General features: G+C 39.3%; 1 protein-coding gene across 2 annotated transcripts in view; it reads right to left on the bottom strand.

Annotated features, from left to right (window-relative positions):
- ART3 (ADP-ribosyltransferase 3) overlaps positions 1-23,756 on the bottom strand; it is a 140,261-nt gene that overhangs the window by 65,740 nt on the left and 50,765 nt on the right. Inside the window, exon 1 of one of the 2 annotated variants that reach the window (XM_013964733.2) lies at positions 15,186-15,329. The exons of the other annotated variant lie outside the window; for it this stretch is intronic. The gene's annotated coding sequence lies outside the window, so the exon portion shown is untranslated. Of the gene's footprint in view, positions 1-15,185; positions 15,330-23,756 lie in introns of those variants that run through there. 2 annotated transcript variants of the gene reach the window in all.

Below are 23,756 nucleotides of genomic sequence, written 5' to 3'. Positions count from 1 at the left end.
GACAGTACACACTGGGTGGCCTAAACGACCGAAATTAATTTTCACACAGTCCTGGAGGCTGGAAGTTCAAGATCAAGGTGTCAACAGGTTTTGTTTCTTTTGAGGCCTCTCTCCTTGGCTTGCAGATGGCCATTTTTTTCTCTGCATCCTCACGGGGCCTTTTTCTTTGTGCACTTGCCGCTGGTGTCTCTTTCTTTTTTTGCAAGGACACTGTTTCCATTGGATTAGGGCCTCTACTCTTATAACCTCATTTAACCTCAATTAAAGGCCTGATCTCCAAATATAGTCACAATGGGGTTTACGGCTTCAAGCTATTTATATAAATTATGAGGGGACGCAACTCAGCTTATAACTGTGAAGATGACAATGATGACAACAATGACTGCTGCTGACATTTATGAAGTGCTAACTGTATGCCAGGTATAGTATTAAACACTTCACATGTATTGTCATTTGATTCTCAAAGAAACCCTATAAAGGGCCATTATTTCTTTCATTTTATCATGTGAAAAGCTGAAGCAAAATCATACAAGGGGCAGAGCTTAAACTTGAACCTTAGTCTTTCAGCTTAAACCCATGTTTTCAAACATGATGCTATGTCTACTTTTTATATAACTGTAATGGAAAGGAAACAAACAAGATGGCATCCAGGTGAGAATATGAAGAAGGTTTTTGTTTTTTCCTTTGCTTTTGTCTTGTTTTTACTAGCCCAAAGCTAAGAATAGCTTGAAAAACAAGGTTATATACTAAATAGAAAAAAGTCCAGAGAAAAAGGGAGCACTTGAAGGCAGAATCTACTGTTCCACTTTTAGCTTCTGCCCTGATCCTGATAAAAACTGAAAAATAAAACTTCTATTAAACGGCTAGTTAAATCATTCTCCCTACAAGTAATTCTTAACTACCTATCATGTGACAGGTACTGTACAAGAATCTCATAATAGTGAGCAAAATCTAGAAATTGTCCTTGTCCTTATAATACTTACAGTCTAGAGGAGAAGGTAGTACTAATTAATCAGAAAAGACTATATAATAATAAACTGAGATAAGTGCTATGAGTGAAAAGAATATACTTCTAAGGGAACACATAATAAAAGAACCTGTTATAGATGATAGAGGGTGTACTACTAAAGGCTACTCTAAAAAGAGAGTTAATACTGGGCTCAAAGCAGAAGGATGAGTAATATGTGCAATGGGGAAGGGGACGCGTAATATTCTGGGCACAGGGAAGAGCGAGGCAAAGGCCCTGAGAGATGTGTGGGAGGACTATGGCATACTTGAGGAACTGAAAGGAGGTTAGCAGGGCTGGTGTTGAACTAACAATGGGCAGAATAGCGGAAGATGAAGCTGGGAAGGCAGGCAGGGCTATAATAACGTATTTGGTCTTAATCTTAAAGGCTGCTGGAATATTTTAAGAGTATCACAGAGACTCAAGATTAGATCTGCCTTTAAAAAGTCCCTCTGGCTCCACTGTACAAAACAGATTAGGAGGAATAGAGAACGGATGCAGGTTGATCAATTAAAAGACTACTGCAGACTCTGTAGAAACTACTGTGTTTCTAGCTTGCACAACTGGTTGTTAACTGATGACTGATGGTGCCATACACTCAGATTAGGTACACTGTAGAAGGAAAGATTTTAGGAGTTTGGTTCTGGATATATTTAGTTTGAGGTGCCTCTTAATTACTCAAATACAGGTGGCTGACTAGGCAGTTTATATACAGGTCAAAACTAAGAGGTCTAGATTAGAAACATAATTTGGGAACAACTGATGTATGTATGCATAATTACTGAAGCATGACCATTGACTATAATGCCTAAGATATAGCTAGTGATACAGAAGACACAGAATAGAAAGTGATAAAAGATTGCCTAGGCCTTAATCTTGAAGATATATGCAACATTTAATTAACAAGGAGAAGATGATGAGCCTGCAAAGTAGGAATAGCAAGAGAGACAGGAGGAAAATCCTGAGTACAAGATCACAGAAACCAAAGGAAGACAGTATCAAGGAGGAGGGGTTCAAAAGTATGAAATGCTGCTGATAGACACCAATTCACAAACTACCAGAGTGGAAAGGGAACTTAGAAATCATTCAGTGCCCCACTATCTTCCAAATTAAGGAATTAAGATTCAGGTAATATGGTAGTCAACCAGTAGAATCTATATTAAACTCATAATTCCTAATGCATAGGCCAATACTCTTCATGCACTTATTTGCATGATGACCATTACTTGACTCAGCTTTCCTTTTTTAATTAAATCACCTCTACTACTTTCGTTGTTCACCAAACCTCTGGCTACTTCTGAAGCTTCTCTAAGTCCATAAATCATAATCCATTCTAAAAGAAGCCTTCACTAAACATTAAATTAGAACGTTGATTGATCTGGCTCTGCAGCCAGGAAATAAGTCGCCCCCCCCCCGCCCCCGCCTTTACTCCTCCCCCATTCACTCACTCCTGCCACAACTACTAAAGCTGTCACACCAGTGTCTCAGCACAGCATCTTACACTCTGCATTCAAAGCAAAGACTGATTAACTGGGAAACTACTGGAAGAGAGAACTGGAACCTAACGCTTTGATTATCAAGTTGGCATACTCAGTCACCCTCTCTTGTCCAGGTAAAATGAAAGCTTCAGCCCCAGAGAAATAAAAGGAAGGGGGAAAAAAAGGAAGGAAAGGGTGCAAAACAATAACAATACTGTTTAGCATATTTGCAAGTTGCTAAGAAAGCTGCTAAATGAGTAGGCCAAACAACTAACAGGGAGGGAGCACAGCTCCACCCATCAGCAGAAAATTGGATTAAAGACTTACTGAGCATGGCCCTGCCCACCAGAGCAAGACCCAGTTTTTCCCAGCCAGTCCCTCCCATCAGGAAGCTTGCACAAGCTTCTTAACCTCATTTATCAGAGGGCAGACAGAAGAAGCAAGAACTACAGTCCCATGGCCTCTAGAACAAAAACCACAATGACAGAAAACTAACCAAAATGATACCATGGATCCCAGCTTTATGTAACTCAATGAAACTATGAGCCATACCGTACATGGACACGCAAGACTGACAGGTCATGCTGGAGAGTGCTGTCAAAATGTAGCCTGCTGGAGAAGGAAATGGCAAACCACTTCAGTATTCTCTCCTTGAGAGCCCCATGAACAGTATGAAAAGGCAAAAAGATATGACACTGGAAGATGAGCCCCCCAGGACGATAGGAGTCCAATATGCTATTTGGGAAGAGCAGAGAAACAGCTCCAGAAAAATGAAGAGGTTGAGCCAAAACAGAAACGACAGCTAGTTGTGGATATGTCTGGTAGTGAAAGTAAAGTCCAATACTGACAATACTGTATAGGAACCTGGAATGTTAGGTCCATGAATCAAGGTAAACTGGATGAAGTCAAGCAGGAGATGGTAAGAATGAACATCGATATTTGAGGAATCAGTGAAAAGGTGAATTTAATTCAGGAGACCATTATATCTACTACTGTGGGCAAGAATCCATTAGAATCTAAGAAATGGAATAGTCCTCACAGTCAACAAGAGTCCAAAATGCAGTACTTCGGTGCAATCTCAAAAACAACAGTATGATCTCAGTTTATTTCCAAGGCAAACCAGTCAACATCACAGTAGTCCAAGTCTATGCCCCAACCACCAATGCTGAAGCAGCTGAAGCAGAACGGTTCTATGAAGACTTCCAACACCTTCTAGAACACACACCAAAAAAAAAAGATGTCCTTTTCATGATAGGGGATTAGAATGCAAAAGTAGGAAGTCAACAGATACCTGGAGCAACAGGAAAGTTAGGACTTGGAGTACAAAATGAAGCAGGTCAAAGGCTAACAGAGTTTTGCCAAAAGAACACACTGGTCATGGCAAACACTCTTTCCAACAACACATGAGACAACTCTACACATGGACAACACCAGATGGTCAATACCGAAATCACACTGATTATATTCTTTGCCGCCGAAGATGGAAAAGCTCTATAGAGTCAGCAAAAACAAGACCAGAAGCTGACTATGGCTCAGATCATGAACTCCTTGTTGCAAATTCAGACTTAAATTGAAGAAAGTAGGGAAAACCACTAGACCATTCAGTTATGACCCTAAATCAAATCCGTTATGATTATACAGTGGAAGTGACAAATAGATTCAAGAGACTAGATCTGATAGACAGTGCCTGGAAAAACTATGGACAGAGGATTGTGACATTGTACAGGAGGTGGTAACCAAAACCATACCCCTCAAAAAGAAATGAAACAAGGCAAAATGGTTGTCTGAGGAGGCCTTACAAATAGCTGAGAAAATAAGAGACGGTAAAGACAAAAGAGAAAAGGAAAGATATAACCATTTGAATGCAGAGTTCCAAAGAATAACATGGACATATAAAAAAGCCTTCCTCAGTGATCAATGCTAAGAAATAGAGGAAAACAATAGAATGGGAAAGACTAGAGATCTCTTCAAGAAAACCAGAAATACCAAGGGAATATTTCATGCACAATAAAGGACAGAAATGATATGGACCTAACAGAAGCAGAAGATATTAAGAAGAGGTGGTAAGAATACACAGAAGAACTGTACAAAAAAGATCTTCATGACCCAGATAATCATGATGGTGTGATCACTCACTTAGTGACAGACATCCTGGAATGTAAAGTCAAGTGGGCCTTAGGAAGCATCACTATGAACAAAGCTACTGGAGGTGATGGAATTCCAGTGGAGCTATTTCAAATCCTAAAAGATGATACTGTCAAAGTGCTGCACTCAATAGGCCAGCAAATTTGGAAAACTCAGCAGTGGCCACAGGACTGGAAAAGTTTCATTCCAATCCTAAAGAAGGGCAATGCCAAAGAATGTTCAAACTACTGTACAATTTCACATGCTAGCAATATAATTGCTCAAAATCTTCAAGCTAGGATTCAACAGTATGTGAATCAAGAACTTCCAGATGCACAAGCTAGATTTAGAAAAGGCAGAGGAACCAGAGATCAAATTGCTGACATCTGCTGGATCACAGAAAAAGTAAGCGAATTCCAGAGAAACATCTACTTCGGCTTCATTGACTACACTAAAGCCTTTGACTGTGTAGATCACAACAAACTGAAAAATTCTTAACAAGATGGGAATAACAGGCCACACTACCTACTCCTGAGTAACTTTTACACAGGTCAAGATGCAACAGTCAGAACCAGACACAGAACAATGGACTGGTTCAAAACTGAGAAAGGAATACATCAAGGCTGTATATTGTCACCCTGCTTATTTAACAGGGTGTATGTATGCATATGTATGATGTATACATACATGATGTATATGCAGAGTACATCATGCAAAATGCCAGGCTGGATGACTCACAAGCTGGAATCAAGATTGCTGGGAGCAACATCAACAACCTCAGATATACAGATGATACCACTCTAACGGCAGAAAGTGAAAAGGAACTAAAGAGCCCTTCATGAGGGCGAAAAGAGGAGATGAAAAAGCTAACCTGAAACTCAACATTAAAAAACAAAGATCATGACACCCAATCTCATCACTTCATGGCAAATAGATGGGGGAAAAATGGAAAGTGACACACTTTATTTTTTGAGCTCCAAAATCACTGCAGACAGTGACTGCAGCCATGAAATTAAAAGACGCTTGCTTCTTGGAAGGAAAGCTATAACAAAAAGCAAAGACATCACTTTGCTGACAAAGGACCATATAGTCAAAGCTATGGTTTTTCCAGTAGTCACGTATTGGTGCCAGACCTGGACCATAAAGCAGCCTGAAAGCTGAAGAACTGATGCTTTCAAACTGTGGTGCTGGAGAAGACTCTTACAGTCCCTTAGACAGCAAGGAGATCAAACTAGTCAATCCTAAAGGAAATCAACCCTGAATATTTATTGGAAGGACTGAAGTGGAAGCTCCAATATTTTGGCCACCTGATACGAAGAACTGACTCATTGGTAAAGACCCTGATGCTGGAAAAGATTGAGGGCACATGGAGAAGGGGACGACAGAGGATGAGATGGTTGGATGGCATCACTGACTCAAAGGACATGAGTTTGAGTAGACTCCGGGAGACAGTGAAGGATGAGGAAGCCTGGCATGCTGCAGTCCATGGGGTCGCAAAGAGTCAGACACAACTTAGGGAATGAACAAGAGTGTATCTTAAAATTTTTCATTGCAAGGAAAAAAAACTATATATTATGGCGATATTTACTAGACTTATTTTGGTGATCATTTTGCAGTGTATACAAATACCAAATCATTATGTCTTATACTTCAAATCTTGACTTATTCTCACACAGACACTTCATGCAAGGCAAATAAATAGGATATAAAAGATAAATCAGACAAGGTTCTTTTCCCAGATAAAACCTCTCAAAAAACAATCACCACCATCATTTTAACATCTATAGGAAAGTAGGTTCTGATTTCCTAACCAATGTGCCATCAGCAATCCTTTTGCTAATTTTATAAATGTTAGTGATATACACTTAACTCATATTTAGCTATCGGTTTATTCTGTGTCCCTCATCCCTCTCTGTCAGACATGCACAAACATAGTAGTTCTCCACTTCATATTTATATAGTTTACTTGTCTATTCTCTTAAGTATATCCCTTTGCCCTTAACGCTACTGAACCTCACACTAATCTATTTCTCTAAATTGCCACAGTCACTCAGTATTTTAGTTATCCACATAATCTGGAATGTCCTGAATATGTAATGAGCGTACTGAGTGACAAGTAGAAGACATTTCTTTTTCCCTAAAAGGGGAAAAAAGTCAATTGAGAACAACTGAGAATATAAGCAAAAAGCCACTTAATTCTAAGTTTTTAGAGAAACAAGAAAGGTACAACTCACAATCTTTAAATTTAAAATCAAGAAATGTCTTTTTTCAAGAAGTAACTTTTTAAAAACAAAAAAATTCAATTCCATATTACAATCAATTGAAAAGGATGAGGAAGATGGAGAGATGAACAAATTCTGAAATAAAAGCAAGAGAAAGAGAAGGGAAGATAGTTCAAAAATTAAAAGAACTTTGGACTTTCCAAAGCAAATATTTGCTATGAAGTTCTTTCCTTGCACCATGAGCACAAAGCTAACAGGGAAAAGTCACTATTGCTGCTGTTTACAAAGTTTAATTCAAAACAAAGGGGGAAAGTTACTTCTGCAGCAACGATTATGTGCCTGCTGCATTTGAATGTGTATATTAACAGGCAGAAAATTCCTACTCTCTTTTTTCACCTTTTAAATAGTTTCTCTTGGCCCAGGGTGAAAGACAGAAATGAATTTCTTTAAACATACACATCAGCAATGATTAATTCTTAGAACTATGAAAGTCAGTGAAACCATAAGTATTAACATATATATTTTGCCAACTTTCAATTTCACTCAAAGATAAAATCTTTTCTTCAAAGTAGTATGTTCCCTGGGGAAATCTCCACCTCTAGCAGTTACAGGAAGCTCTAGTTCAGTCTCTACCTTATCTGGTAACCAGACTCAAGTAATTAATTCATCAAAGGTCCTATCTACAGTACTCCACATGTCATAATCTTTCTTTTTTAAGAATACAAACAAAATTTACAATACCATATGTAAAATAGATAGCCAATAGGAATTTGTTTTATGACTCAGGAAACTCAAACAGGGGCTTTGTGACAATCTAGAAGGGTGGGATGGGAGGGAGATGGGAGGGAGGTTCGGGAGGGAGGGGACATGGGTGTACCTATGGCTGATTCTTATTGATGTATGACAGAAAACCACAACATTCTGTAATGCAATTATCCTTCAACTAAAAAAACAGAATACAAACCGCCATTGTTATTACAAGTTGGGGTTTTTAAAATATAAATAATCTCAACTCTAAGATGAAAAGGCATTTATACTAACTAAAGCATTCCTGAGAGCCACAGCAGAAGCTCTTGGCTAAATTCTAAATGAAATTTGGTTCTACTTAATCTTATGGTACAGAATGCACCTTGTTCTTATGAGCAATTAGCATCCTGTTCATAAAGGTGTTCTGTCCAATATCTCAGAAGGGATTCCCTAAGTTTCCAACACAGCTGTTATCCATAATTGTCAGCATACCACAAGAAGCTTCTGAAGAGAGAAAAGAACACTGCCACAGAACAGCTTTGAATATTATGAATAAAAATCAAAATGGGCTATCACTGTTTAAGAAGAAACTCTTTTTTGAAGGTTTCAAACAAACAAACAAAAACCCTTAGTAGTGGAGACTGCCTCAGGGGAAGACACTGTGGGTTTTTTTGCATGTCTGAATTATTTTTAAACCACGTGTGTATATATACACATGCATATATATCAAAATGAAAGCCAGTATAACACAATGGATTTCTGGAGCCAGAATACCTCAGTTCAAATACCATCTCATCCACCTCCTAGCTATGTGATCACTTACTAACCATGTGACACTGGATGTGTTTCTTACTTCTCTGTATCCAATTTCATCACCTGTCAAATGGTGATAATAATAGTTCCCCTCACTGGGTTGAGAAGAATCATCGAGCTAATAGATAGAGTCTGGTGCACAGTAGGCACCATGTAAATATTAGATATCACTATTTATAACTTTTGGAGTTAATTTTAGACTTATAGAAAGTTGCAAAAATATTCTTAGGATAAGGGTAAGGAAAGGTATCCTTATCTCATCACTTCCCTTCCCCTAATGCTAACATCTTATATTCAGTTCAGTTCAGTTGAGTTGCTCAGTCTTGTCCGACTCTTTGCGACCACATAAATCGCAGCACGCCAGGCATCCCTGTCCATCACCAACCCCCAGAGTTCACTCAGACTCATGTCCATCGAGTCAGTGATGCCATCAGGCATCTCAACATTCTATATTACCATACCACAATTTTCAAGAACAGGAAACAAACACTGGTATAATTTTGTTAACAAAATGACAGATTTTAAATTCTACCAATTCTTCCACTAACATTCTTTTTCTAAGATCCCGTCCAGGACCCATACTAAGTCACTTATTTGTGCTTAGTTTCCAAATGTGAGAGCTTCTCTTGGCAGACACAAACTTAACCCATGATCAAAGTAAATATCACTAGTCATGAAACATATCAACAATATAAGCTCCTTGATATCATACACTAAAAAGGACATAAAAGCATTTGGTTGTTTTCTTGCCAAAAATGCATAACTTCATTCCAGTTATGAGAAAACAGAAGATAAGCCAAAATTGAGAAGCATTCTATAAAATAACTGATAAGTATACTTCACAAGTATCACTATTATTTAACTTTTTAAAAATTAAAAGTAAATTATCTTTTAATTTAGTAAATAAATTTCACTTCAGTTCAGTTCAGTCGCTCAGTCGTGTCTGATTCTGCGACCCCATGAATCACAGCACGCCAGGCCTCCCTGTCCATCACCAACTCCCGGAGTTCACTGGGACTCACGTCCATCGAGTCAGTGATGCCATCCAGCCATCTCATCCTCTGTTGTCCCCTTCTCCACCTGCCCCCAATTCCTCCCAGCATCAGAGTCTTTTCCAATGAGTCAACTATTCGCATGAGGTGGCCAAAGTACTGGAGTTTCAGCTTTGGCATCATTCCTTCCAAAGAAAACTCAGGGCTGATCTCCTTCAGAATGGACTGGTTGGATCTCCTTGCAGTCCAAGGGACTCTCAAGAGTCTTTTCCAACACCACAGTTCAAAACCATCAATTCTTTGGAGCTCAGCCTTCTTCACAGTCCAACTCTCACATCCATACATGACCACTGGAAAAACCATAGCCTTGACTAGACAGACCTTAGTCGGCAAAGTAATGTCTCTGCTTTTGAATATATTATCTAGGTTGGTCATAACTTTTCTTCCAAGGAGTAAGCATCTTTTAATTTCATGGCTGCAATCACTATCTGCAGTGATTTTGGAGCCCCCAAAAACAAAGTCTAACACTGTTTCCACAGTTTCCCCCTCTACTTCCCATAAAGTGATGGGACCGGATGCCAAGATCTTCGTTTTCTGAATGTTGAGCTTTAAGCCAACTTTTTCACTCTCCTCTTTTACCTTCATCAAGAGGCTTTTTAGTTCCTTTTCACTTTCTGCCAGAAGGATGGTGTCATCTGCATATCTGAGGTTACTGACATTTCTCCTGGCAATCTTGATTCCAGCTTGTATTTCTTCCAGTCCAGCATTTCTCATGATGTACTCTGCATAGAAGTTAAATAAGCAGGGTGACAATATACAGCCTTGATGTACTTCTTTTCCTATTTGGAACCTGTCTGTTGTTCCATGTCCACTTCTAACTGTTGCTTCCTGACCTGCATACAGATTTCTCAAGAGGCAGGTCAGGTGGTCTGGTATTCCCATCTCTTTCAGAATTTTCCAGTTTATTGTGATCCACACAGTCAAAGGCTTTGGCATAGTCAATAAAGCAGAAATAGATGTTTTTCTGCAACTCTCTTGCTTTTCAATGATCCAGCGGATGTTGGCAATTTGATCTCTGGTTCCTCTGCCTTTTCTAAAACCAGCTTGAACATCAGGAAGTTCATGGTTCATGTATTGCTGAAGCCTGGCTTGGAGAATTTTGAGCATTACTTTACTAGCATGTGAGATGAGTGCAACTGTATGGTAGTTTGAGCATTCTCTGGCATTGCCTTTCTTTGGGATTGGAATAAAAACGGACCTTTTCCAGTCCTGTGGCCACTGCTGAGTTTTCCAAATTTGCTGGCATATGGAGTGCAGCACTTTCACAGCATCACCTTTCAGGATTTGAAATAGCTCCACTAGAATTCCATCACCTGCCCTAGCTCTGTTCGCAGCAATGCTTTCTAAGGCCCACTTGACTTTGCGTTCCAGGATGTCGGCTCTAGATCAGTGATCACACCATCCTGAGTATCCAGGTCATGAAGATCTTTTTTGTACAGTTCCTCTGTGTATTCTTGCCACCTCTTCTTAATATCTTCTGCTTCTGTTAGATCCATACCATTTCTGTCCTTTATCGAGCCCATCTTTGCATGAAATGTTCCCTTGGTATCTAGCCTTTCTCTAGTCTTTCCCATTCTGTTCTTTTCCTCTATTTCTTTGCATTGATCGCTGAAGAAAGCTTTCTTATCTCTTCTTGCTATTCTTTGGAACTCTGCATTCAGATGCTTATATCTTTCCTTTTCTCCTTTGCTTCTCTTCTTTTCACAGCTATTTGTAAGGCCTCCCCAGGCAGCCATTTTGCTTTTTTGCATTTTTCCATGGACATGGTCTTGATCCCTGTCTCCTCTACAATGTCACGAACCTCTGTCCATAGTTCATCAGGCACTCTATCTATTAGATCTTGGCCCTTAAATCTATTTCTCACCTCCACTGTATAATCATAAGGGATTTTATTTAGGTTATACCTGAATGGTCTAGCGGTTTTCCCTACTTTCTTCAATTTAAGTCTCATATTGGTAATAAGGAGTTCATGATCTGAGCCACAGTCAGCTCCTGGTCTTGTTTTTGTTGACTGTATAGAGCTTCTCCATCTTTGGCTGCAAAGAATATAATCAGTCTGATTTCGGTGTTGACCATCTGGTGATGTCCATGTGTAGAGTCTTCTCTTGTGTTGTTGGAAGAGAGTATTTGCTATGACCAGCGCATTTTCTTGGCAAAACTTTATTAGTCTTTGCCCTGCTTCATTCCGCATTCCAAGGCCAAATTTGCCTGTTACTTCGGGTGTTTCTTGACTTCCTACTTTAGCATTCCAGTCCCCTATAATGAAAAGGACATCTTTTTTGGGTGTTAGTTCTAAAAGGTCTTGTAGGTCTTCACAGAACCATTCAACTTCAGCTTCTTCAGCATTACTGGTTGGGGCATAGACTTTAATTACTGTGATATTGAATGGTTTGCCTTGGAGACGCACAGAGATCATTCTGTCGTTTTTGAGATTGCATCCAAGTACTGCGTTTCAGACTCTTGTTGACCATGATGGCTACTCCATTTCTTCTGAGGGATTCCTGCCCACAGTGGTAGATATAATGGTCATCTGAGTTAAATTCACCCATTCCAGTCCATTTTAGTTCACTGATTCCTAGAATGTTGACGTTCACTCTTGCCATCTCGTTTGACCACTTCCAATTTGCCTTGATTCATGGACCTGACATTCCAGGTTCCTATGCAATATTGCTTTTTACAGCATCGGACCTTGTTTCTATCACCAGTCACCTCCACAGCTGGGTATTGTTTTTGCTTTGGCTCCATCCCTTCATTCTTTCTGGACTTATTTCTCCACTGATCTCCAGTAGCGTGTTGGGCACCTACTGACCTGTAGAGTTCCTCTTTCAGTATCCTATCATTTTGCCTTTTCATACTGTACATGGGGTTCTCAAGGCAAGAATACTGAAGTGATTTGCCATTCCCTTCTCCAGTGGACCACATTCTGTCAGACCTCTCCACCATGACCTGCCCATCTTGGGTTGTCCCATGGGCATGGCTTAGTTTCACTGAGTTAGACAAGGCTTAGTCTTAGTGTGATTAGATAGATTAGTTTTCTGTGAGTATGATTTCAGTGTGTCTGCATAAATAAACTCAAAATGGATTAAAGAGCTAAATGTCAGACCAGAAACTATAAAACTCCTAGAGGAAAACATAGGCAAAACACTGACATAAATCAGAGCACGATCCTCTGTGATCCACCTCCTAGAGTAATGGAAATAAAAGCAAAAATAAACAAATGGGACCTAATTAAACTTAAAAGCTTTTGCATAACAAAGGAAACTATAGGCAAGGTGAAAAGACAGGCTTCAGAATGGGAGAAAATAATAGGAAATGAAGCAACTGACAAAGAATTAGTCTCAAAAATATACAAACAGCTCATGCAGCTCAATACCAGAAAAATAAATGACCCAATCAAAAATGCGCCAAAGAACTAAACAGACATTTCTCCAAAGAAGACATACAGAGGGCTAACAAACATGAAAAAAATCTCAACATCACTCATTATCAGACAAATGCAAATCAAAACCAAAATGAGGTACCATCTCGTAACTGTCAGAATGGCTGCTATCGAAAAGTCCATAAACAGTAAATGCTGGAGAGGGTGTGGAGAAAAGGGAACCCTCTGCTGGTAGGAATGCAAATTAGTACAGCCACCATGGAGAATAGTCTGGAGATTCCTTAAAAAACTGAAAATAGAACTGCCACACTACCCAGCAATCCCACTGCTGGGCCTACGCACTGAGGAAACCAGAACTGAAAGAGACACGTGTACCCCAGTGTTCATCACAGCACTGTTTACAATAGCTAGGACATGGAAGCAACCTAGATGTCCATCGGCAGACGAATGGATAAGAAAGTTGTGGTATTTATACACAATGGAATATTACTCAGCTATTAATAACAACACATTTGAATCAGTTCTAATGAGGTGGATGAAACTGGAGCCTATTATACAGAGTGAAGTAAGTCAAAAAGAAAAACACCAATACAGCATATTAACTCATATATATGGAATTTAGAAAGATGGTAACAACAACACTATATGCGAGACAGCAAAAGAGACACAGATATAAAGAACAGACTTTTGGACTCCGTGGGAGAAGGAGAAGGTGGGATGATTTGAGAGAACTGCACTGAAACATGTATATTGCCATATGTGAAACAGATCACCAGTCCAAGTGTGATGCATGAAACAGGGCACTCAAAGCTGGTGCACTGGGACAACCCAGAGGGATGGGATGGGGAGGGAGGTGGGAAGGGGGTTTGGGATAGGGGACACATGTACACCCGTGGCTGATTCATGTCAATGTATGGCAAAAACCACCACAATATTGTAAAGCAATTAGTCTCCAATTAAAAATAATCAATTAATTTTAAAAAAGAATACAGGCTTTTTCCCTTTTTCTCTTTCCTTGGAATAAGCCAAGTTTTCTAATGGTTACTACTACTAGTCATGATGGGAAAATAAGAGTAAAAACATTACTAACAAAGGTTAAGTTTTAAGAAGTCACAATAATCATTCTCCTGGTAATCACTGAAATATAAATTTAATGGGGTTCTAGACTTTCTCATGGAGAAGGCAATGTCACCCCACTCCAGTACTCTTGCCTGGAAAATCCCATGGACGGAAGAGCATGGTGGGCCGCAATCCATGGGGTCGCTAAGAGTCGGACACGACTGAGCGACTTCACTTTCACTTTTCACTTTCATGCATTGGAGAAGGAAATGGCAACCCACTCCAGTGTTCTTGCCTGGAGAATCCCAGGGACAGGGGAGCCTCATGGGCTGCCATCTATGGGGTCGCACAGAGTCGGACACGACTGAAGCGACTTAGCAGCAGCAGGCTTTCTCACAGTTTTCTGATTTCTCTCACCAGAAACCTCAGATTCTATTTATATCCTGAATTGTTCCATACTTAGTCCTCTACTCCAATACTTTTGAACTTTTTATTTTCTAGGGAGGTCTGGATCTGGAGTTACACCGTCAAACCTCTGAGGTTGCCTTTCACTTCCCCGTTTCATCACAGAAGAAAGAATCCAAGTAGGCTTTTTCACTGCTGCTGTCCTCTGAATCTAGTACTTATTAAATGTGTTAAATGACTCGGGAAGAGTTACATAATTTGTGGGATGTAACTCTTTTAAACTACCTTTGAAAAGAAGATACTGGTGCTTTTACAGAATTACTGCAAGGACTAGGGAGACACTAGGTGCAATACCTGGCACATGGCAGGCACCCAACAAATGATGATATTTAACATGGTCCCCATCACCACCCTGCTGCCTCCAGCTGGCACAGGTGCAAGGTTGAGAGGGAGGAAACCAGAGCTGAGGAGCGAGCTGTTTCCCTCACCACACCTCTTACTGCTCACCTACCCACACAGTAAAAGACTACAGAAGCAAGAATCATGGAACGTAAGCTAGATTACTTTTATTGGCTTTTTATTAAAAAGGGAAATAGCATTCAGCATAATCTATAAAATAAAAACAATACACAGCCTATTAAATATTTTTAAGTGTTGTTCTTGTTCTGACTCCAAGACATCCATTTATTCTAAGTATCAAGATAATGTAAGAAATAAAATATCTGCACTAAAAAAGGTCCTTCCAGTTCTTTTTTCACATTCCTCAATATATTTCCTATTTAAAACATTACATTTAAAGTTTAAATTGGCAAGCCATGTGTACTGAAATACTTCCTACAAATCACCATTTTAGATATCCTATTTCTAAACAACACAAACAAATCCAGTGCAACTTCATACCTTACATACATAGCTCCTCTAACATTCGCGTGCAGGACTCATCTCTCCAGGCAAGACCTTTTCATGCACACTCTTTTCAACTAGCTCGGAAATAATATCTGCCAGATCTGTTCTTTCCTCTCCTTCAGCTTTTCTGACTAGCAGAAAACCTCAACTAATGATAATAAGGGAGGCCACTGCACAATTTTTCTTCCTCTTATTGAATCCAGCTTCTTTCAGTTAGTTGTTTGTAAAGCTGCTCATCGCTAATCTCTCACATGTTTCTATCCCCTAACAATAAGCATGTTGTTTTCCAACTTGGAAAATTAACATGAACGTCCACATTGACCTGGCAGTTGTAGATTGCAGTCATTTTCCAGGCGGCCAATTTAAGGCCATAAATAGAGATGCCTTTGTTGTGAGAAAAACGATTTCTTTGACGTTTATGGTGATGCTGAAGCTGCTTTATACAACCCACTGCTCCTGGCTCAAATAGCAGCAAACATTCTGTGAGGAGTACAGAGGACATGGAAAATAGGGTTGATAATCTGTTCAGTGAGATAACAGACCTTCTCTGTCTCCTAAATTTTAACATATGAGGTCTTAAAATCATACCTAAAATTCTAAAGGAAAGCAATTCACTTTCAAACCCATGTTCTTTGTTTCCTTCTGAATTATTGTGAAAACAAATTAAGTAGTTTCTGACACTTAACTATACTTTTAAAATCAACTTGGCAAAAAGTAACATTCCAAGGCAAGTAAGTTTGGTTCTACATAAAACAAACAGGTTGAAAAAAGTGAATAATGGTTGTTATTTCATAACTCTTCCTTCCTCAAAGGTAAACATTAAATTTCCTTTTCAGAATGGTAGATTGAAATCTTATTTCAAAGAAAATTAAAGAGTTACAGTTTAATAAATCACCTGTAGCTTAGCTGTTCCAGGAAACCCTCTCCTTTGCAATAAATCTAATTAAGACAATGGGAAGCCATCCAACTCCAGGAACAAGATACAGGTAGCCTGTGCCTGATCAGCACAAAAAGGCACAGATAAAAAGCAAAATAAACTGAACTGACAGTAACTTTGAAATCTTTAATCCCTGAAAGCTAAAAGCTCATTTTTTTGTCTTTCTGTGCTCATCTTTCAGAGTACCAATAACTGTCTCTCCTTTAACATCAGAAATTTGGTAGAATTCAGTCATCTTTCACGCAAGGTGCATCAGGTTCTGATTCCTTCTACCATTCTGAAAAGTAGAGGAAAAACAGAAAGCTAGCAGTGGGTCAGTTGGGTCAGTATGGAGATGGAGGACACTGAAAACTGGCCCTTCTTCTGTGCATGTATTTGAGACTGCAATGTTTGGGGCAGTGCATATCACAGATGAAATCATCCTTATGAAATGTGAATTCTTGTACATCTCATTCACAAATGCCAGATTACATTACACTACATTTTGACAATCTCTTATGTCAAAGTCCCAGAAGGAGACTAAGTATAAGCTCAGAAAAATCCTTTTCAAAATTCATTATCTCTGTGGAATGCTTTCAAATAACAATAAAATATACACTACTCCTTAATGCCACAATGATTTTTTTATTGTCTATACCATTTTTCCCCAAATTTAATTTGGAAAAAATACAGCCTTGCCCAGTGCCTAATAGCTGCCTTGAATATAGCCAGCAGGATCTTCTGATTTCTGGAAAAGGTATTTATTAATGTTAAAGGAAAATCACAGAAGTAGAATTCCATTAAGGGTTTCTGAAAAAATCCACTGGCAGCTCCCTAAATGCCGTAATCCCTCTATAAAAAAGCATCAGGTTTTGTACTACTGTACTTTTAAGAGTTAAAGACTCTACATCAATCTGTTCAACCTATTCACATTATTTTAGGTGCCTATCACATGTGTGGCAACCTCTACCCTAGGAGTGAGTCATCTGCCCTCTATAAACTCAAAACAACAGGATTCTGTTACATTATGCATGCATGGTAAGCCACTTCAGTCATGTCTGACTCTGTGCGACCCTATGGACTGCAGCCGGCCAGGCTCCACTGTGCATGGGATTCTCAGGCAAGAATTCTGGAGTGGGTTGCTGTGCCATCCTCCAGGGATCTTTTTGATCCAGGGATGGAACCTGAGTCTAACCTGCATTGGCAGGTGGGTCCTTTACCACTAGCACCACCTGGGAATCCCTCTGTTACATTATACTGCTTTATAATAAATGAGAACTGTTCCATTCCCAACCCACTTTTCATTAATTTAACTAGCAAAACAGTCTTGATTAATTTTTTCTGCAAACAATATGTTATTCAAAGACTTAATGAATGCTGAGTTGGGAATTATTTTTAAATGCTTTGCACTAATCTCTCCCCATTTGAAAACTTTAAAACTCTATATTAGTTGCATAATTGAGAATCATAACTAAAACTTCATATGAATCACAGATTATAACTGTTAAGCTGCAAAGGGTTTTCAAAATTAATTATAAGAAATAAATTCAGGGATTCTTCAAATTCAAAGGGAAACTTGTTTGAATGGATGAATTTTAAATAGTTCAGTTAAAGAAACAACAACAAAAAAATGGCAAACACTACTAAAACCAGAGAGAATGAAGTTTAATCTTTGTCCTGCTTAATCAAAGACAAAACATAATGAGATAAAACAGCTTAGTGAAGAAAGAACAAAAAGACTAGGAAGATTTAGAAAAGTTTATAAAACAAACTAAAAAAAATTTAAAAAGCATAGTATCTCTTCTTCCCTCCATCGCCATCTTTATTCAAAATATAATATCAAGGTAGTATAATATGCTAAATGAATAACTAGACAAGTAATGTCCACGTTCAAGGTCAGGAGGGGCAGCCATAAGGAGATACCCCACGTTCAAGGTAAGAGAAACCCAAGTAAGAGGGTAGGTGTTGCGAGAGGGCAGCAACAGAGGTCAGACACCCGAAACCATACTCACAGAAAACTAGCCAATCTGATCACATGGACCACAGCCTGGTCTAACTCAATGAAACTAAGCCATGCCCTGTGGGGCCACCCAAGACGGTCATGGTGGAGAGGTCTGACAGAATGTGGTCCACTGGAGAAGGAAATGGCAAACCACTTCAGTATTCTTGCCTTGAGAATCCCATGAACAGTATGAAAAGGCAAAATGATAGGATACTGAAAGAGGAACTCCACAGGTAGGTAGGTGCCAAATATGCTACTGGAGATCAGTGGAGAAATAACTCCAGAAAGAATGAAGGGATGGAGCCAAAGCAAAAACAATACCCAGCTGTGGAGATGACTGGGGATAGAAGCAAGGTCCGATGCTGTAAAGAGCAATATTGCATAGGAACCTGGAACGTCAGGTCCATGAATCAAGGCAAATTGGAAGTGGTCAAACAAGAGATGGCAAGAGTGAACGTCGACATTCTAGGAATCAGTGAACTAAAATGGACTGGAATGGGTGAATTTAACTCAGATGACCATTATATCTACTACTGCGGGCAGGAATCCCTCAGAAGAAATGGAGTAGCCATCATGGTCAACAAAAGAGTCCGAAATGCAGTACTTGGATGCAATCTCAAAAACGACAGAATGATCTCTGTGCATCTCCAAGGCAAACCATTCAATATCACAGTAATTCAAGTCTATGCCCCAACCAGTAAAACTGAAGCAGGTGAAGTTGAACGGTTCTATGAAGACCTACAAGACCTCTTAGAACTAACACCCAAAAAAGATGTCCTTTTCATTATAGGGGACTGGAATGCAGAAGTAGGAAGTCAAGAAACACCTGGGTAACAGGCAAATTTGGCCTTGGAATACAGAATGAAGCAGGGCAAAGGCTAATAGAGTTTTGCCAAGAGAACATGCCAGTCATAGCAAACACCCTCTTCCAACAACGTAAGAGAAGACTCTACACATGGACATCACCAGATGGTCAACATCGAAATCAGATTGATTATTGCTGCTCTATACAGTCAGCAAAAACAAGATCGGGAGCTGACTGTGACTCAAATCATGAACTCTTATTGCTAAATTCAGACTTAAATTGAAGAAAGCAGGGAAAACCACTAGACGATGCAGGTATGACCTAAATCAAATCCCTTATGATTATACAGTGGAAGTGAGAAACAGATTTAAGGGACTAGCTCTGAGAGTGCCTGATGAACTATGGACGGAGGTTCATGACATTGTACAGGAGACAGGGATCAAGAGCATCTCCAAGAAAAAGAAATGCAAAAAAGCAAAATGGCTATCTGGGGAGGCCTTACAAATAGCTGTGAAAAGGAGAGAAGTGAAAAGCAAAGGAGAAAAGGAAAGATATAAGCATCTGAATGCAGAGTTCCAAAGAATAGCAAGGAGAGATAAGAAAGCCTTCCTCAGCAATCAATGCAAAGAAATAGAGGCAAACAACAGAATGGGAAAGACTAGAGATCTCTTCAAGAAAATCAGAGATACCAAGGGAACATTTCATGCAAAGATGGGCTCGATAAAGGACAGAAATGGTATGGGCCTAACAGAAGCAGAAGATATTAAGAAGAGGTGGCAAAAATACACGGAAGAACTGTACAAAAAAGATCTTCACGACCAAGAAAATCACGATGGTGTGATCACTCAGCTAGAGCCAGACATTCTGGAATGTGAAGTCAAGTGGGCCTTAGAAAGCATCACTATGAACAAAGCTAGTGGAGGTAATGGAATTCCAGCTGAGCTATTTCAAATCCTAAAAGATGACGCTGTGAAAATGCTGCACTCAATATGCCAGCAAATTTGGAAAACTCAGCAGTGGCCACAGGACTGGAAATGGTCCGTTTTTATTCCAATCCCAAAGAAAGGCAATGCCAAAGAATGCTCAAACTACCATACAATTGCACTCATCTCACATGCTAGTAAAGTAATGCTCAAAATTCTCCAAGCCAGGCTTCAGCAATACATGAACCATGAACTTCCTGATGTTCAAGCTGGTTTTAGAAAAGGCAGAGGAACCTGAGATCAAATTGCCAACATCTACTGGATCATGGAAAAAGCAAGCGAGTTCCAGAAAAACATCTGTTTTATTGACTATGCCAAAGCCTTTGACTGTGTGGATCACAATAAACTGTGGGAAATTCTAAAAGAGATGGGAATACCAGACCACCTGACCTGCCTCTTGAGAAATCTGTATGCAGGTCAGGAAGCAACAGTTAGAAGTGGACATGGAACAACAGACAGGTTCCAAACAGGAAAAGAAGTACATCAAGGCTGTATATTGTCACCCTGCTTATTTAACTTCTATGCAGAGTACATCATGAGAAACACTGGGCTGGAAGAAGCACAAGCTGGAATCAAGATTGCTGGGAGAAATATCAATAACCTCAGACATGCAGATGACACCATCCTTGTGGCAGAAAGTGAAGAGGATCTAAAAAGCCTCATGATGAAAGTGAAAGAGGAGGGTGAAAAAGTTCGCTTAAAGCTCAACATTCAGAAAACGAAGATCATGGCATCTGGTCACATCACTTCATTGCAAATAGATGGGGAAGTAGTGAAAACAGTGTCAGACTTTATTTTGCGGGGCTCCAAAATCACTGCAGATGGTGACTGCAGCCATGAAAGTAAAAGACTCCTTGGAAGGAAAGTTATGAACAACCTAGATAGCATATTCAAAAGCAGAAATATTACTTTTCCAACAAAGGTCCGCCTAGTCAAGGCTATGGTTTTTCCAGTGGCCATGTATGGAGGTGAGAGTTGGACTGTGATGAAAGCTGAGCTCCGAAGAATTGATGCCTTTGAACTGTGGTGTTGGAGAAGACTCTTGAGAGTCCCTTGGACTGCAAGGAGATCCAACCAGTCCATTCTGAAGGAGATCAGTCCTGGGTATTCTTTGGAAGGACTGATGCTAAAGCTGAAACTCCAATACTTTGGCCACCTCATGCAAAGAGTTGACTCATTGGAAAAGACTCTGAAGTTGGGCGGGATTGGGGGCAAGACGAATGGGGACAACAGAGGATGAGGTGGCTGGATGGCATCACCGACTGGATGGACATGAGTTTGAGTGAACTCCAGGAGTTAGTGATGGACAGGGAGGCCTGGCATGCTACAATTCATGGGGTCGCAAAGAGTCGGACACGACTGAGCAACTGAACTGAACTGAAACACTTGTGGCTACTAAGCATCTGAAATGTGGCTAGTCCAATTTAAAAGTGTATTACAGAATGGACTATTACTCAGCCATTAAAAGAATACATTTGAATCAGTTCTAATGACGTGGATGAAACTGGAGCCTATTATACAGAGTGAAGTAAGCCAGAAAGAAAAACAATACCGTATACTAACGCATGTATATGGAATTTAGGAAGATGGTAACGATTACCTTGTATGTGAGACAGAAAAAGAGACACATGTATAGAACAGTCTTTTGGACTCTGTGGGAGAGGGAGAGGGTGGGATGATTTGGGAAAATGGCATTGAAACATGTAGAATATCATATATGAAACGAATCACCAGTCCAGGTTCGATGCATGATACAGTATGCTCAGGGCTGGTGCACTGGGATGACCCAGAGGGATGGTATGGGGAGGAAGGTGGGAGGGGGTTCAGGATGGGGAACACATGTACACCAGTGATGGATTCATGTTGATGTATGGCAAAACCAATACAATATTGTAAAGTTTTAGCCTCCAATTAAAATAAATAAATTTATATTTTAAAATAAATAAATAAATAATAAAAGTATAGTACTGAAAAAAAAAATCTCACTTAATGATTTTATAATGGTTACACCTTGAAATGATAATCTTTCACATTTTAAACAAAATAAACATATTATTAAAATTAATGTCACCTATTTCTTTTTACTCCTTAAATATAGCTACTAAAGATAATTTCCTGACAGTCCAGTGGTTCAATGAGTAAAGAACCTGCCTGCAATACAGGAGACACCAGAGATATGGGTTCAATTCCTGAGTCAGGAAGCTCCCCTGGAGGAGGGCATGGCAACCCACTTCAGTATTCTTGCCTGGAGAATCCCATGCACAGGGGAGCCTGGCAGGCTACAGTCCCTGGGTCACAACGAGTCGGACACGACAGAAGCAACTGAGCACAGCCCAGTGGTTAGAACTCTGCACTTCCACTGGAGGAGGCCTGAGTCCAATCCCTGGTTAGAGAACTAGGACCACATAAGCTGCACAACAAGGCCAAAAAAATAAAGAGAAAAAAAATGTTTTAAGTGTGGCTACTAGAATATTTAAAATTAAGTATGTGGTTAATCATTATACTTCTTCTATATAAAGCTAGACAAGACAGTAAATGCTATAAAGCCAGAAGAAATCAAAGAATTAAAGAAAACTTTACAAAGATATCAAAACTTAAGGAAAGGATTCAGGAAAGCTGAGAAAAGTACATTCCATCTTAAAGGAACCATATTATATGAAAGAAATAAGAGGGATCTCTCAAACTCACTAGAGAAGGGGATGTTCTCAAAGAATTAATCCTCCCCATGTGATAATAGAAAGTGTTTAGGTCAGAAGAAGTCATAGGGTTAAAGACACACATTTATAGAACACATTTGAAATTAGGCAGACTACCTTCTACAATAAATTAGAACACTGCAAAACTTTAAAGACACAAGAAGGAACTTGGTTTTGTCCACTGCTCTATCTTTGATACTCAAAAGAGTGCTAGGCATGTACTAAAATAAATCTTTGTCCAATGAATGAACAATGAACTATTGATACTATAGAATGGGGTGGTGCTTTCCAGTAATCTTTAAGGCAGGGACCCTGGGAGGTAAAGGCAGTAAAAAGGGAAAGAGTGTGAAGGAAGGAGAAAGCATCCATATTAGTACCTTCCAGAGTCTAATTAAGTTTACTTTTTGTATAGCTCAAAAAAAAAAAAAGTAAAAAGGTTAAAGCACGAAACCAACTCTGCATAATTTTGGTTCTATGTATTACCTAAGAACTTGAAGAAAAAATAATCGATAAGGATTTATGAAATCCAAGAACATATTCCTTTTACTTTTCCTGTGAGAAAAATGTTAAATGAATGAATGAGAAAGAGAAATAATATTCCAACTACTTTGAGATTAATTAAAATAAAGACTAAGAGGTTTTAAAGACTTAAATGATTGATAAATGTAGGACCTGTTGGCTCAGATGGTAAAGAATCTGCCTGCAATGCAGGAGAACTAACTGGGTTTAACCCCTGAGTTGGGAAGATCCCTTGGAGAAGGGAATGGCAACCCACTCCAGTATTCTTGCCTGGAGAATTCCATGGACACAGGAGCCTGGTAGGCTACAGTCCATGGGGTCACAAAGAGTCGGACACAACTGAGTGACTAAGACACACACATCCAAATAAGTATCTGATTTCAGAATAAAATGTAATGATAATTCTCAAAAAAGAAGTTGAGTAATGTGAAATAACCATCTGAAAATACAAAACTAGGAAATAGGAAGAAAGGTTTGAAAATTACAGTGATTTTTCTCATCTTACAAAGGGAGGAACCAGAAGATTCTATTTATGGTTGATGTAAATTATCAGAAAAAGTCAGGTTAAAAAAATTAAGATTACTAGCAGAACACAAAACACTGTATTCTGTCCAAATCACATAGGAAAATGTTAAAATATATAA

This window comes from Capra hircus, chromosome 6 (assembly GCF_001704415.2).
Source record: "Capra hircus breed San Clemente chromosome 6, ASM170441v1, whole genome shotgun sequence".
Taxonomy (NCBI): Eukaryota; Metazoa; Chordata; class Mammalia; order Artiodactyla; family Bovidae; genus Capra; species Capra hircus.
The sequence above is the reverse complement of the archived record's forward strand: the minus strand, read 5'-3'. Positions and strand labels throughout refer to the sequence as shown.